At 45.9% G+C, this 15,876-nt stretch overlaps 1 long non-coding RNA gene across 1 annotated transcript in view; it reads left to right on the top strand.

The window, feature by feature from the left end:
• Positions 1–8,934, top strand: part of LOC121667235 — an 11,339-nt gene extending 2,405 nt beyond the window's left edge. Inside the window, exons 2-3 of the long non-coding RNA XR_006016973.1 lie at positions 7,626–7,849; positions 8,871–8,934. This is a non-coding gene — a long non-coding RNA (uncharacterized LOC121667235). The remainder of the gene's footprint in view (positions 1–7,625; positions 7,850–8,870) is intronic.
• The last annotated feature ends 6,942 nt before the right edge of the window (positions 8,935–15,876 follow it).

Genomic DNA, 15,876 nt, shown 5'->3' with positions numbered 1-15,876 from the left:
GCCTGCCGCTCCAGCCTGCCGCTCCAGCCTGCCGCTCCAGCCTGCCGTTCCTGAGAGTCCGGGATCGGCTGCCCAGGGGTTTGTGAAGCCTTTGTCCCATCCCTTCCCGGGATCCCAGGGCACCGGTGCCGCGTGTGTCCCGAGCTCGCTCCGGAGCGCCCCCTGCAGCCGCGGGGGAACCATCGCACCTGCCCCGCTCACCGGGAGCCGCCAGCGCCCCTGCCGGCTGCGAGCGGAACTGCACCCAAGGGGAAAGGGCCTGACAGCCGAGAAGGCTGGCACTGGGTTTGTGTGTGCTGTTACTGCCATAGTTGTTGTTTTGTTTGACTGGTTATATACATATATATATATATACGTATATATATATATATATAGTAAAGAACTGTTATTCCTATTTTCCACATCTTCGCCTAAAGGCCCTTGATTTCAAAATATAATAACTTAGAGGGAAAAGGGGTTATATCTGCCACTTCAAGGGGGGGCTTCTGCCTTCCTTAGCAGAACACCTGTCTTTCAAAACCGAGACAGCAGTGAATCCCATGCTCAGGTCCTGCTGTGTTGTTTCCCAGTGGAGCTCAGCCTGGCTAATTAATCAGGGGTATAATCCCAGAATCATTTAGGTTGGAAAAGCCCCCCAAGATCAGTGAGTCCAACCTCTGCCCCATCCCCACCTTGTCGACCAGATAACTGAGTGCCACATCCAGTTATTCCTGGACACTTCCAGGGATGGGGACTCCACCACCTCCCTGGGCAGTCAATTCCAAAGCTTGACACCCCTTTCCATGAGAAAATTCTTCCTGATGTCCAGCCTGAACCTCCTCTGGTGTACCTTGAGGCTGTTTCCTCTCATCCTGTCCCTGTTCCCTGGGAGAAGAACCTGACCCCCCTGGCTGCCCCCTCCTGTCAGGGAGTTGTGCAGAGCCAGAAGGTCCTCCCTGAGCTTCCTTTTCTCCAGGCTGAGCCCCTTTCCCAGCTCCCTTAGCCACTCTGTGCTCCAGACCCTTCCCCAGCTCTGTTCCCTTCTCTGGACATGCTCTGGCCCCTCAATATCTTTCTTGTGAGGGTCCCACAACTGGACACAGCATTTAAGATGAATATAAAACCAATAAATAACCAAAATGTAACCCAGGCAGTGCCCTGTGCTGATGGGGTCACCCAGCTCAGCGTTGGGTTCTCCATGCGCCAGAGGAATCTGTGGCTGTGAGTACAGACACCCCCTCAAGGCTGAGGCTTGGCTGTCACTGGGGCTAGGAACCCGCCACTTGGAATAATCAGTGATGTTTCCTGTGGTCTGGATGCCATTGAGTCTGGAAAATTCAAAGTAATCTTGTCTGGTGTCTGACTGCACCTTGCTAGAGGGGAATTCTCTTCTGCTGAAAATTGCACTGCAAATGTGTGCCAAAAGGAGCAGGTCCATGTCTGAAGCAGAGCCAGCTCCTCTTCTCAGCATGGAAATGGAGCTCCAGGACTCACCTGGCCTCGTCCTCCACTGCCAATATTTTAGTGCGATAGGTTGTCTCGTGGTATTTTGGCGATAGAGGATGACTTGCAATACTTCAGGTTTTCCTGGGTTGTCCTTTCACCTGCCTGTCTTTTCCTTTCAGCCTCCTGTGCTTCTGATGCCTGACTTTATTACCTTTGCTATTTCTAACCCTCTTTTTGGTCCCTGTTGGAGCTTGATTTCTGCTGCGGGGAAGATAGAAAAGGTCAGGCTCTCACTAGCGAAGCTTATTTAATTAATGCTGCAAATCTGTGGGCAAACTTGAATGTATGTTGCAAGTATGACCTACCTGGACCCTCCTGGGCACATGGGTCCCATGGTTGTTTATTTATTTACCTCTCCTCTGTTGTTCTTTTCTCCCATCTGATCCAGTATTCCCAATTTTACCTCTACTCCAAGAAAAAAAAAGCTTAGTGGACTCCAAACAGTAAATAAAACTGACATTTGTAGCAGTCAGTCTGATACAACAGGACAGGGATGCAGCAGCACTTTTTTGGGTTTGTTCCCACTCCTTATCTAAAATCTCCTTTAATCAGGAGCTAATGACAACTTTTGGTCATGAGAGCTGATGCACAGGGAAAAAAACCCCACCAGTTTGCATTCAAAATAATGCAAAACATTATAAATAGGGAGATCTGCAAGGATATAATCAAGCTAAATTGCTCATTGTTGCTCTCACCAGAGATGATTTCTTGCCTCTATCTGGGTTGGGCTGTCGTCTGGCTTTAGGGAGGATGTGTTCTCTCTTTATTCCAGTTATGAACCTTTGCAGCAGCTGGTGGCTGCAAGAGTGGGTTTTTCCTCTGGGTTTTGTGTGGATCCAGCAAATATTCTGGTGGCTTGGATTTTGGCTTCCAAACTGTCACAGGAAAATTGTCCTACAGGTTTCTGCCACTCTCCCTCTGCAGCTGAACTGACTCCTTAAGGTGGATTATTCTCCTCCAGGACTCTGCTGCAGGCAGACATGGAGAAATCTTGCAACAGGTCACAGCAGCAGGCTGCTAGGAAAACAGCTCTGGCTTGGGAATAGAGGACTCTCTCTGCCTGCAGATGGTGTGCAATAAGCTCTGGATTTTAGTGATTCTGTGCAATTTACCCTATTGAAAGTAGCTGAGCCTGGAGAGAATTGGGAGCTGATGCTGAAGTCTCCAAACAGATCATAATGTGTTTAATACTTGGGTGATTTTTTTGTCCTAATTTTCTTCAACTGTGTTGTACATGAATGCAACATAAGAACTGTGCATTTTCCCATGCTTTAATTGAAATAGTATGTGGACAAATGGAGTGATTTGGGTCAGAAAGGACATTAAAGTTCATCCAGTCCCACCCCCTGCCATGGGCAGGGACACCTTCCACTAGACCAGCTTGTTCCAAGCCCCATCCAACCTGGCCTTGAACACTTCCAGAGATAGGGCAACGACAGCTTCTCTGGGCACCCTGTGCCAAGGCCTCACCACACTCAGAAGGAAGAATTTTTTCCCAATATCCCATGTAAACCTTTCCTCCTTCAGTTTAAGGCCATTTCCTCCTTGTTCTATCACTCCATGCCCTTGTGAAAAGTCCCTCTACTTTTGTGTATTGTGGAGACGGCTGATAAATTGGGCAGCATTATTCTGGCCTGCTGATTTTCCTACTAAATTATATTTTAAATTTTTAAAATAATAATTTGCTTGGTTGTTTCTTCACTGGGCAGTTCTCTGAGAAGTGTAGCTATCTTCAGTTAGGGCTTGGCAGTGAAATTTGCCATGGAAATACCACAACCTGAAAAAACTTCATGGTTATGGAAAACAAACATGGCTTGATGATGTCACTCTTGTCCCCCAAACACAGACTTTGGCTCAATTATTCTGCATGTGTCTCTCTTAAAGCTTTTTCTCCTTTGCTCTACTGTGTGTGGAGCAACTTTTGCTGAGGAAGGGGAGTGTCCTGAGGGTTAAGTGACCTATTTTCATCTGTGCTGCTTTCGTCTTTCTAACCTCAGAAGGCAGAGACCCTGAACTGAAAACTATATTAAATGATTCTAATTAATACAGGACAAAAAATAAGGCTTCCCTTGAAAAAGGGGACTGATTTTAATCTTCTAAATTAACAAAGGGGTGGAGTTAAAAGCAGCAACTGTGGCACCTACTTCGATTATCCACAGCATCCCTTTTTTTGGCCTAGTTCTTGGTAGGAAGGCAAGCTCCTGGATGAAGTTATAGCTCCCATCAAAGATTGTCTTGTCTGGACATGTTGACAAGGCACTGATGTCCTTGTCAGCTGTAAATGTCAACTTGACTGTCAGGAGGCAGCTACGGATGAGAGAGGTGAGAGTGCCTGGTCTCACCTCCTGCCTCCTTGTGTGGCCCCCTTGTGACAGGCAGGAAAACCTGTCTCTGATAAGCAGCTGGGAAAGCCACCAGCTCCTGGTTGAGCATGACGTCGAGTCTTCTGGGATGCAGAGAGGTCGTTTCAACCCCTTTCTCATCACCAGCTTGCTCAGAGGTCCCAGAAGGAGCTACTCTTCCAGAGAAGACAGGCACCCCAGGAAAGGTGATTTTTGGGGTGGCTCTTGGAAAAAAGCCTGGTATACTTTGGGTTAGGCAGTAGGACGTCACAGCTTGCAGCCTCTTTGGCCAGATGCCTGTTGAGCCAGGGCATTTTTGCCAGGTGGAGATGAAGAGTTTTGCTGGGTGCTCAGAGAACTCTTCTCTCCACCTTTTTTTTGTCAGAACTTTCATTCCTCTTTATTGCTGTTTTTCTAATTTTTCTTTGGGCTTCTAATGACAGTGATTATGCCAAATGTGGCACATTTCATGTACTGTGGAAATGACTTTCAGACCCAACTCTCAGTGCTTAAAGGACCATTAAAAACCCTGCTTTTCTGAACTAAGCTTTGGTGTTCTCCCCACTCTATTTCCAGTCCTGTGTTAACCTGTAAAGTAGTAAAATTGCTGACTTGATTATGTTGCATTAATTAATTATCTCTATAGCAACATGCACTGATGTCATAAATATGGGAATTCAGCAGCAGAGCTGGATGGAAGAGGAGCTAATGGATAAATGGGGAGAAAGCTTTTTTTTTTTTTTCTATCGTTGCAGTAGTTAAGTAAACAGATTACCAGTGAAGTAATGTTTTGCATAGTCTCTCTTTCACTGCCCCATTTCCCTTTTGATGGAGCCTTCTGCATTGTATAAGTCCTGTGTGTTCCTCCAAGCTGCAGCTCCAACTCTCAGCCTGCCCAAAACACTGGGTTATCCCCTGTTTGCTTTTATACTGACACAGAGAAACTGAGGCAGCAGGGCTTCTCTTTGCAGGAGGAACCCCTTTGCCTTCAGCAGAGCCACCCTGCTAGGGATGGCTTTCCATGGGGGAGGGAAGGGTGTGGATCTTGAGAAGGGAATACAGTTAATTTTGGCCTTGTGGGGTGGAGGGGGTGACAAAGTGAGAGACAGGCGATGTCAAGAGGCAGAGGAACTGGAAAAAGGGAATTTTGGCTCAGAGAAGGCCGGGATGCTCAGCTCTGCTTAATGTGGGTACTAGTTGTTGTTACTTGTCTGGCAGTTAGGGGTCCTGGGTTACCTCTGGAAGTCCTGGCTGGGCCACTGACTCTTTCCTATTTTGGCTCTTGGATTAAAGGCAGGAAAGAGGTGTCTACGAACGGTGCTTGTGCAGTGGGCCTCAGAGAGAGGCTCTGTCTCCTTGTCTCCCAGGAGTTTGTAGCAGATGTGGTGTCCTAAGAATCTAGCAGGAATGGCTTGCGATGATAACTGCAAAACAGTCTGGGAAGAGGAATAAGCAGTTGTTTCAAAGGAAGAAATACGGTCAGAAGAGTCTGTAATTGCACTGCAGGTCTAAAGCTCCCAAGAGGTTGAGACCTGGTACTTTTCTCACTCCTTTTTCTTGTCAGTCTATCCCCTTGTCATGAGTTAGCAAGCATAGCTCCGGATTTTCCTGCAAAGGGGTGCTTACAGCTTCCTCTATGACCTAACAGAACCTATCAACTGGCTAGTTTGAATATTGACAATTTTTTAAGCCACTTAGAATTTTGACCGCCTCTGTGGTCCACATTTAAGAATGGACAAACCCCGGGAAGTGCTCTCTTGCTTCCCGCCGGGGGACAGGTAACTGGGCTGGGCCCGTAGAGGGCCCAGTGGGCCCTGCTGGGTCCAGGCTGAAACCAGCTCGGGCCGGGACACCAACCATCCTGGAGCCGATGGGCCCTGTTCCACCCATGGCCCCCCCCACTCCTGCTCTGTGCAGATGGCGCGGCCCAGCCACACCCCCCCAAAATGTGGCCAAGATTCAGCTGAAGCTGCCCTGCTGTCTGGCAAAGATCATGTGACCAACACCGATAAGCGAAATTCCAGCTGCAAGGCCCAGGTGAGATTAACCCTTTTAGTGCTGTAAGTGCTGCAGACATTAAGTAAAGAAAGAAGAGCTGAAGTCCTGAGGGAGGAGAAAGAGGAGATGCTTAAAGCTGAAATTCTGTTGTAAAGCTATGGTGGTGATGGACTATGGTATATCAGAGTACCTGAGCGTTCAAACTGTACTTGTAAGCAAAAGCACCTGTGCTGGAATAAGCAAATGCTGAAGCAGCTGTGATTTGAAGAGAAATTTGAACAGGGAGAGAAGGAAGCAATGAGGACTCTTGCTCCAATCGGAAGGAGAAGACCCTGTTCCTAGAGGCACTCCCAGAGATAGTCCTAGAGATGAAGATGATGAGGACCCTTGTCTCCCAGGAAAAGGGAAGGGCCTCTATTCTTAGAGATGAAATGCTCCCAGAGACGGGTGAAGAGAACTTTTATTTCTGAACGGCTCAACCTTAAAATGGTACCCCAGTAGCTCAAGATTGGACCCTCGGAAGCAGTTGTGGGAAAAGCTGTAAGTCAGGGGAAGGGACTCTCACATGCGAGCAGAAAACCAACCTGGGTGGCTGTCTTGCGATACTGAACCCATGAGAGAATTTCTTGTGGAGATATCTCCATAGCATGAGCAAGAGAGACTCCTCTCCCTAAGTGTTGGGGAAGATGAAACAGGAAAGCCTTATAAATATGATTGCCTGACAAAAGATTTTGGGAATATGAAAACTACAGGCAACATCGAAATGAAAGCCACTTTTGAAATACCAAGTCTTAGTTACTGAACAACTGGAAAACAATGGTATGGCCGACTGAAGGTAATCCCCTCTTGATTGAACAATACCCTCTGCTTGCAGGCAGGTCCAAGGGTCAGAGCAGACCCTACTAGCTCAGCAGAAGGGGTCCAAAGAGTAGTTTTTAGAAGTTAAGATGTAACACTCTATGGTAATATAAGAACTCTTATAGGCTGTATGTAAATGCTATAGGATTTGTATCTTGTATTAGATTGGTTAGTGACAATTAGAATATTCAGTACAGAAGATGATTTATTGTATTGTAACCAGGACTTCACCAGTCCATTCCTCTCTTACTCTTCGCACACTCTTACACTCTCTCTCTCTCTCTCTCTCCTTACTTACTTGCTTACTCTCTTGCTCTCTTGGGCCTGCTCAGAGCTGCCAGCTGCAGCTCTAAGCAGTGCCCCTATACCCACGCCCTTTGCAATAAACCGCATGTTCCAAGATCTGCCTATAGAGATCTCTCATCACCGTCCGTCTACGCCCGGTCCAGACCGAACCCCCCAAGATACCTACACCTAAGTGAACTGAACAAGGATTTATTATGGAAGTGATAAACAGACTGAACATCTCAAGGGTTGTCTTTTTACATTGTCAGTGAGAGAAGGAGGAAAGGTGGGGGGATTAGAAGAGTTCTGAAGGTGTGGTATGATTTTGCTTTTTTCCCTTCTTTTAGGTCTGTTAATAAACTTCTTTATATTCTTTCAAGTTTTGTGCCTGCTTTGCTTTCTCCTAATTCTTATCTCACAGAAGGTAAATAGTAATGAGTATTTTGGACCAAACCACTACACTAAAATGGTGTTTTTGCCCAGTTTTCAAACTGAACCCGCTACACCCCTGAATAATTTTGTTTTGCTATTTGTTTGCCGCCATCAGCTGTGAAGCTGATCAGTCCTTACCAGTCCAGCACAATGCTTGAGGAGTAAAGGCAGTCTGGGGTGTATCATTTATTCAGTTAATCTATTTTGATTTCTGTCATTTGACAGGTCCCAGGCAGGGTCTGTGTGGAGGAGGCTCGGAATGCAGTGCTGCTATTTATGCAGCACCCCGGCTCTGGGAAGTGCTGTGGATGTGCTTGGTGGGGTGAAGAGCTTGTGATCTCAGAGCACTTTGGAATGTCAGAGACTCCTGAATTCTGCTTCATACAGCAGGAAAAGACTTCGGGCTGTTTGCTTAGTTTTGCACTGTGGCGAAGCAGGGAAAACTCACGGTGAGAGTGTGATGGGAACTGATAGGTGAGCTCTGGGACAGTCCCTCAGGTGTTGAGGGTTTAAACCCTTCTTTGGAGCAACCCAGTTCATTTGCCGTGCAGCACCTGCTGGGTAAAGAAGGCACCAAATATTGCTGGCCTGCTCCATATTTAATTAGCTGCCATAATAAGCCAGGGAAGGTTTAACTCAGAGTGCAGGACACTGCACAAACATCACCTTATAAATCACCCTTTTCTGCCTGGGATAATGTGCAGGAAGGGTTAAGCTGTAAAACAACCTGCCCTTTTCTACATAAATTAAAAAACCTGTTGACATGGTAATATTTTGATTTCTGTTGAAAAGTGTTTATTTTGGTAGCCTGTACAAAGTTTCAGCTATTCTAAAACCCTGAGATTTCACAGCCAAGCTTTCATGTTCCCAGCAGAGAAGGAGGTGAGATACTCAAAGAATCTCTGCTCTTATTTTAGCACTGCATTTGCTAGCCAGATTTTCAAAAGAGCCCAGTTTGCTGACATAAATGGGGTTGCTGATGTGCCGAAGGAGAAGGAAGCGCTGGGGAACATATTCCTCCCTGGGTCCAAGTCTCTCCCATCTTATCTTTCCTTTCCATATGTTTCCTCTGTAATGAGAGGAATTACTTATCATTAAAGTGATATATAATTTAAAAAATAAAGTTAATGAATGCTTAAATTAATTTACTGACAAAAACAAATGTCTGTCCTTCAGATCCTGTAATTTTAATTGGAGTGGGCTACAGCTTAATTAACTTGTATTGATTGTAGTCCTGAGTGCATCTACAGGTGGGTGAACTATGTTGGGAGAAATCCTCCTTGAAGATTTGCTGATAACATTCTGAATAATTGTCTTGTGAAGAGACAGAGAAGTCTTCACTGTTTTCTCTGCAGAAAGTTTTAAATAAAAGGTATTGTTTAAAATTAAGGCAAAAATTTGGCACGGCTGCTTTATAGATGAGAATAGAATTCTGCTGCAAAAATATTAATGAATTGACTCATTAATTAGGTGCATGAAGAAGACAGAAAATTGGAGCAAATAAAGAAGCGGATGCAACTGGAAACTTTTTGGGGAAAAAAAGGTAGGCTTCAATTTGGTGTTTACTCCCTACACTCTTTCCCCTGGGCAGGTGTCCCCAGTTTCACGGTGGGTGATGGGTGGGGATAAGGAGTGTGACAGCAGGGAGTGGCTTTTTAAGGGAGGTAAGGACCACCTGCTTTGGGCCAGTGAGAGGAGAAGACATCCCAAGGCCCTTCCAACCCAAGATGTTCTGGGAGCCTGTAGAGCTGAGGGCAGGTACTGCAAGCAGGAGCCCAGGGTGAGAGGAGAGAGAAAGGCAATCCTCACTCCCTGGGACAAAAACCTCTGCCTGATGCTGAGAACCTTATCCCTGACCTGTTCCATGTGGGAAAGGACCTGAATCCATCTCTTTCAAGAGAACTCTGTAGTCTCTGGTGTTAATATTTTATGTTTTGTCAATACTATGAATGACCAGAATGAAAGGTGTGCCACATCTTTCCTTGCAGCTTCAGCTCACAAACTGTCTGAGCTCCTCTCAAGGAGTCAGGACAGAGGTATCCCCAGGATGCTCCTGGCCCTTTGGGGCAGCTTTGGGTGTCTGCAAGGGGGAAAAGCTAGAAAGTGCTTGCGTTCTCTGGACAGGATGAGAGGAAACAGCCTCAAGCTGCACCAGGACAGGTTCAGGTTGGATATCAGGAAGAATTTCTTCACAGAAAGGGTTATCAGGCATTGGAAAAGGCTGCCCAGGGAGGTGGTGGAATCAGCATCCCTGGAATTGTGGCACTTGTGCCATCCACTGGATGTGGCACTTGATGCTCTGGTCTGGTTGTAAGGTGGTGATTGATCAAAAGTTGATGATCTTGGAGGCCTTTTCCAACCTAAATGGTTCTGTGTTACTATAATTTTATGATTTTCTCAGCCTTGGGTTTGAGAGGTTTTTACTTCCGTAGCACAAACTCTTCCTTCAAAAGTATTTTTTTAAATTGAATCGTATAGGTGCAAAGAAAACAACCAAACTTCTAGACTTGACTCACTGCAAAATGTTTGTAAATTCCGATCCAGGTTGCAGAGACAAAGAGTAAAACAGAAGAAGAGGGGATTTTATGAAGTCCTGTGTTCCCTGGGTGAAAGAGCTTTGCAGTTGCTTCCTGTCACTACTTTCTGCACAGGAGATGGGAAGGGAGCAAGTGGTGGTGATTTGGGGAGCCCCTCATCCCCTTTTCTGCATCTAAACCCAACTGGCAGCTCAATTTACTGTTTCATATAATCACAGAATCCTTTGGTTTGGAAAAGACTTCTAAGATCATGGAATCCAACCATTAACCCAGCAGTGCCAAGGCCACCACTAAACTGTGTCCCCAAGCTCCACATCTATACATTTTTTAAACACTTCAAAGGATGTTGATTCCAACAATTCCCTGGACAGCCTGTTCCAATGCCTGACCACCCTTTCAGTGAACAAGTGGTTCCTAATATCTACTGTAAACCTCCCCTGGTGCATCTTGAAGCCATTTCCTCTCATCCTGTCCCTTTTTTTCCTGGGAGAAGAGCCTGACACCTGGCTACAACCTAATTAAAGTTTTCCTTTTGGCCTCCATGCCTTACAGGAGGAGGGTTTTGATTCATCCAGTGGGGTTGTGTAAATGGAAACTCCTCTTCCAACTTGTCAAGCCCATCCCTTGCACTGTCCCTTTTTATTAATGCAGAGCACAGTCAATGCCTTCCTGGAGATGTTTTTGCCCCTCCAATATATTGAATAAATTCTACATCAGGAAGGAAAGTAACTTGTAATAATGAACCATCAGTGGGTATTTAATATTGCTTTAATGGGTCACATTGATGTAATCTCCACTTTTTCCTGGGAAGATCATACTGGGCCATAACCTCAATTCATATTTATGTCAGAAGAAAATATATGATGGAGATGGCTCAGGAAGAGCTCCCTGCTAAGCAGTCGGATGTAAATGTACAGATCTGCCAGAAGTATGCTGGGGTTTGAAGGGAGACAGGGAAATATTAGATGTTTAGGGCATTCCTCTCTTGCCTGGAAAAATTCCTGAAAAACTGTTTTCTCACCCCAGGCTGTGACCCAAGAAGATGTGTGGTCATGGGCCCAGAAATGTGCAAGCTTGAGCAACTTTAGGATTACTTTTAGCAGCACTTCTATAATATTTTTGCATGTGGGAATGAGGGAGGTCTGTAGTTTGGCTGGTTAAAAAAATCAGGAGGGAAAGAGAAATAGTCAGAGCTATATAAATAAAAGCAACGGAGGTGTATGTATATAAATATATATACATATAAATATATATACACATAATACATTTATATACATATAATATCAGTAATGTTTGACTTTCCAGTCATGTCCTTGTGCTTGTTATTCCTTATTGGTCAGACCCCTCTGAAGGCCAAAAGCCAGCCTGGCCTGAGGTATCGGGGACATTTAGGTTGTCTATAAAATAAAATAAAGGATGAAAATTCTATCTAAAGCCATTCCTCTTGGCCAAAAGAAGCAGCTCTGTCTTGATCCAACGCTGCAGGAAGATGAGATAAAGTTGCAAGTTCACTTGGTCAGGATGGAGAAGGGTGCAGGGGAAGGCAATGAAAATAACACAAATTCCTGGAGCTGTCTTGGAGGGGAAGGGACAAACATGGCTAATGCTGCGTGAATGATTTGTACAAAAGGATTTCTTTGACAAACTTTGCCTTTCTGGAGGTAAACTGCCAAAGGGAACAATGCAAGTTTTCTGATGTGTTCATGAGTCAGAATTATTTAATGAGGAAATGGAGCAGCCATCCCCCAGGCCTTGGAGCCGCTGCTCTCGGGCGGGAGGGAACTCAAACACCAGCTCCAAGCTAAGAGTGCTTGTTCTTGAGCTCACTCCAAGCTCTCACAGATAAAATGAGCCTCCTTAGTTTGTATTTTTTGGATCACAGGGAGCACATACGCAAAGCTATGATGTGGGAAACCTAAGTGCAAAGAGGACTTTAGTGACGCAAGCATCCAAGTGTTGATGCTGGTGCTCAGTTTTTATAAGTGTTTCCAGTGGTTCCCATCTATCCACACTTTATATTTTTCTTTTTTCTGATACACCATCTAATTTTCTTCTTCTTTCTGTCAGCCCTTCTGATGCACCTGTGAGAAGAATAATTTATTCATCCATTTTTTCGGTGTGATAATCTCTAGCAGAAAGCCAACGACTAAAAACTAGTGGTGTAGCACACACACAGGCTAAAGAATGAGACTTTCTCTCTTTCCTTTTTTCTCTTTTTTTTTTCTTTTAAAGCATACATTTGTTGAAAAATAGCATTTCAGGTCAGCTCAAATTATTTGTGTTGAACTCAACAAAAAAATGACAACAGAAACTAGCAATTTGAAAAAAAATCAAACCACTTGTTTGTGCATTTTTGATATTAGATGACTTGACTTCTTCTTTATGAAGTGATGTTTGGAGCCAAAATGAAACTAATGCTAACTTAAAAAAAATAATCTTTGGACCTTCCCCAATGAATCTTCTCCCCCTCCCCTCCTTTTCTCCTTGCTTTGAATTTTGTTTAGGAAAAAATAAGCATGTTTGTCTTGAGCTGGGTTAGGATAATCCTACCTCCCCAACCAAAAGGAAGTAAATCCATGGATCACATGGTTATTAACTGGTTGAAGCCCCCCATGAACAAAAGCAACAAAGCAGAGGGAGAACTGCCAAGCATTTGACACTTTCATTCTGGCAAATATTTGCTTTTTTCATTTGGTCTGGTTTGGGAAAATGTTCCTTGCATGCCTAACCATGAGCCTGGACTTAAATCCCTTTGGCTCTCCCCTTCCAGGTGGGTCAGGCTGCTTCCCCTGAGCCAGGGATGTACCTGAAGAGCTATGGGTGAGGTCCAGCTGGGAGAATTCTCCTGTCTCAGGCCTCCATCCCTCTGCTCTCAGGTTCCTGCACAGTCGCTGGGAGCTGTGTCCATCCTCAGGGATGTAGGATGTCTCCATGAAGTGTGACTTGGATTTTTACTGCTCCAATGAGAATAAATGGAGAATAAACCACCGGTCCAATCCAGGAGAAACAGGAAGGAGAGCGACATCTGAGCAGCCCCCAGGCTGTCCTCCTATGCCTAAAATAACTCCTGCAGCATAGGTATAGCCTTCAGGTATAGCCTGAAGATATCTTGGATCCTTTTGGACATGGCAAGGGACACCGAAAAACTGGATGCTGCTGGAGGAAGAGCATCTGGAGGGCAGTGACACGTGGCCTGAGCTCTACAGTGGGGGCCCAGCAACCTGGATTTTGCTGTGCTCTTGCTTGGAGCCTCCTCTCGCCTCACTGCACAGGAATAGTTCCTGTTAGGCATGTCCCAGGAGCAGTAAGATGGCTCAGGCTTGTGTGGAAATGGAAGAATGAAGTGAGAGAGGACTTCATTTTTCCTTGCTTTCCCAACCAGGAGATTCATTATGTGGCTGGGTGAGTTTAAGGGAACTTGCAGTCTTTTCATCCTATTGATGGGTGGATGGATTGTGTGGCTTGGAATATGTTTAAGGCTTTAATGAAATCAGGGCTGCACTCTCTGCAATGATTCCCTGCTGCTTTAGGGAATCATTCCCAGCCTCTTCAGACCTTGTCTGGTGCGATAACCCTGGCTGGATGCCATGTGCCCAACAAAGCTGCTCCTTCACTCCTCTCCTCGGCTGGACACGGGAGAGAAAATTTAATGAAAGGCTCAAGATCAAGACAGGGAAGGATCACTCAGGAATTACTATCATGGGTTAAAAGGTGTCAGCTTGGGGAATTGAATTTCATTTATTGCCAATCAAACTGGAGCAGGGTAATGAGAAATAAGTCCAAATCTTAAAAACCTTAACCCTCCCTTCTACTCAGGCTTATTTTCACTCCTGAATTTTCTCCCACCTCCTGTCCAGCCGTGCAGGGGATGAGGAATGGGGTTGTGGTCAGTTTATCACACCTTGTCTCTGCCACTTCTTCCTCCTCATACTTTCCCTGCTCCAGGTGGGGGTCCCTCCCACGGGAGGCCATCCTCCATGAAACATTCCAAACTGAGTCCTTCCCACAGGCTGCAGTTCTTCACTGCAGTGGGCTCCTCTCTCACTGGGGCTCCAGCACAGGCGTCCCTTGGGATCATGGCCTCCTTCAGGCATCCTCTTGCTCCACGATGGACTTCCATGGGCTGCAGGGGACAATCTGCCTCACCATGGGCTGCACCAGCTCTGTTCGACCCAGGAGAAGCTTCTGGCAGCTTCACAGAAGCCACTCCTACAGCCCCCTATTACCAAAACCTGGCCGTGCCAACCCAATACACCTTGAATCATTACTTGGCATTAATTTTTAGGCCTAAAACAAGCTCTGAAGAGCTGTTATTTTAGAGATTAAAGTTCTAGCATAAACAAACTTATATGCATGTTGTTTTTGCATGGGAGATGTTTTTAGCATCATACTTAATGCTCCAAACAAAGCCATTGCTTGTGGTGTTTTGCAGCCTGGATGCCTTTGAAAGGGTAGATATGGACCCTGTTTGGTCTTGAGCTATTTGGGGCTTTTTATTTGCATTTTGTGGCTCTTATCTTGTAAACAAAGACTCACTTCTGTGTCTGTAGATCAGGATGTCACCCACGGAGCTCTGCGGAAATGGGAGAGCGTTCCAGAGGGTGCAAGATACAAGTGCAGGGACAAATGGAAATGAGGGATGTAGAACACTTTCACTTTGAGGTTTGGCTCATTGCAGCAGAGACTGGAGGTAACTTTGTTTTCCCCATGCACCTCTGATTTTTTTCAAAAAAGGGATCCCAGACTGGCAGAGGGGGGAGGTGAATCTGCTGGAAAATTGCAATGCCTCCCCAGAGTTCAATAGCTGCCCCTGTGTCCTTGACTTCTGGGCATGGCCACAATGCCAGGGGCTAGGGAAATAAATAACACCTGCAGAACTTCAGCTCTTCGTCAGAGGGTAGGGAGAAGAGAAAGAGAGCAATGCAGAGATGTTGTTCACTTCTTGGCTCAAGGGATGAGCATCCCTTTGAACTGCAGGTCAGGTTGTTAGGGGAGGCCTCTCAGTTTCTTGCAGGCTCCTCATGATGTGAGCCATTGGAAAACTTGTGTCTGAGGGAGCTCAGAAGGCTTCCTGCTGGTGGTCAGTGCCCGCTGGAGAGGAAAGCCCACCAGCAGTAGTGGGAGGCTCTGAGGATGCTGCTGCTCCAGCCACTTTGCCTTGTGCCACCACGCAGTGTCATGAGCAGCCCTGGGTGGCCTCTGGTCCTGAGCCCTTGAGTGTCACTGCCCAGTGGGATGGGAGACCTGGTTCCCTGAAAGGCAAAACCCACTTCCAAAGCCATCCCAGCATGGTTCAGTGCTGTTTTGTGAGGCTCTCCCTTTGGCATCCTGAGCAGCATTGCAAATGGGAGGGTGCAGGAATCAATCAGTCGCTGCTGCTGTGTGTGAGCAAGCTGTTGTAATGTACTTATCTCTTGTTTCTATAAAGGTTATAAAAGAAAATAATTTTGCTCTAACACAGTGTCCTTGCAATCCCTGTGTACCTCCAAGGATAACTCTTCCTAAGGCTGACTTGTGGTGATTAATACTCTACAGAGGGAAATTATTTTTTTAAAAGTGAGCAGAGAAGTAAAGCTTGAAGAAGCTTGTTCCCTACATGCCCCCTGTGCTTGCAGCTGATTAGCTTTTGTTTCCTCTTCCAGCATGAGGGAACTGGTGAAATATTTTTGCTCCTGCCCTGCAATGTTGATCCCTGGCACTGTGAGGATTTGCAAGTGGCCAAAAGCATCAGGAGGTGATCTTGCTCTGCCATAAGATCCCTCCTCTCAGGTCTGGAATACCTCCTCTCAGGGCTGGCAGCATCCCTGTGGACCAGGAAAGCAACATCAAGCTTCTTTCTGCACCCTGGGGAGTCTGGAGAGGGAATGTGAGCTTGGCAGAGGAAGCTGAAGTGTCTCACCCCTTTCTTCCTGGCAGCTGTGCTGTGCTGATTTCATGCT

The sequence above is a fragment of the Corvus kubaryi genome, unplaced genomic scaffold, assembly GCF_017639235.1.
Source record: "Corvus kubaryi isolate FWS band 111438036 unplaced genomic scaffold, C.kubaryi_AGA036_p1.0 37357, whole genome shotgun sequence".
NCBI lineage: Eukaryota > Metazoa > Chordata > Aves > Passeriformes > Corvidae > Corvus > Corvus kubaryi.
This window is presented reverse-complemented; position numbering and strand designations above follow the sequence as displayed.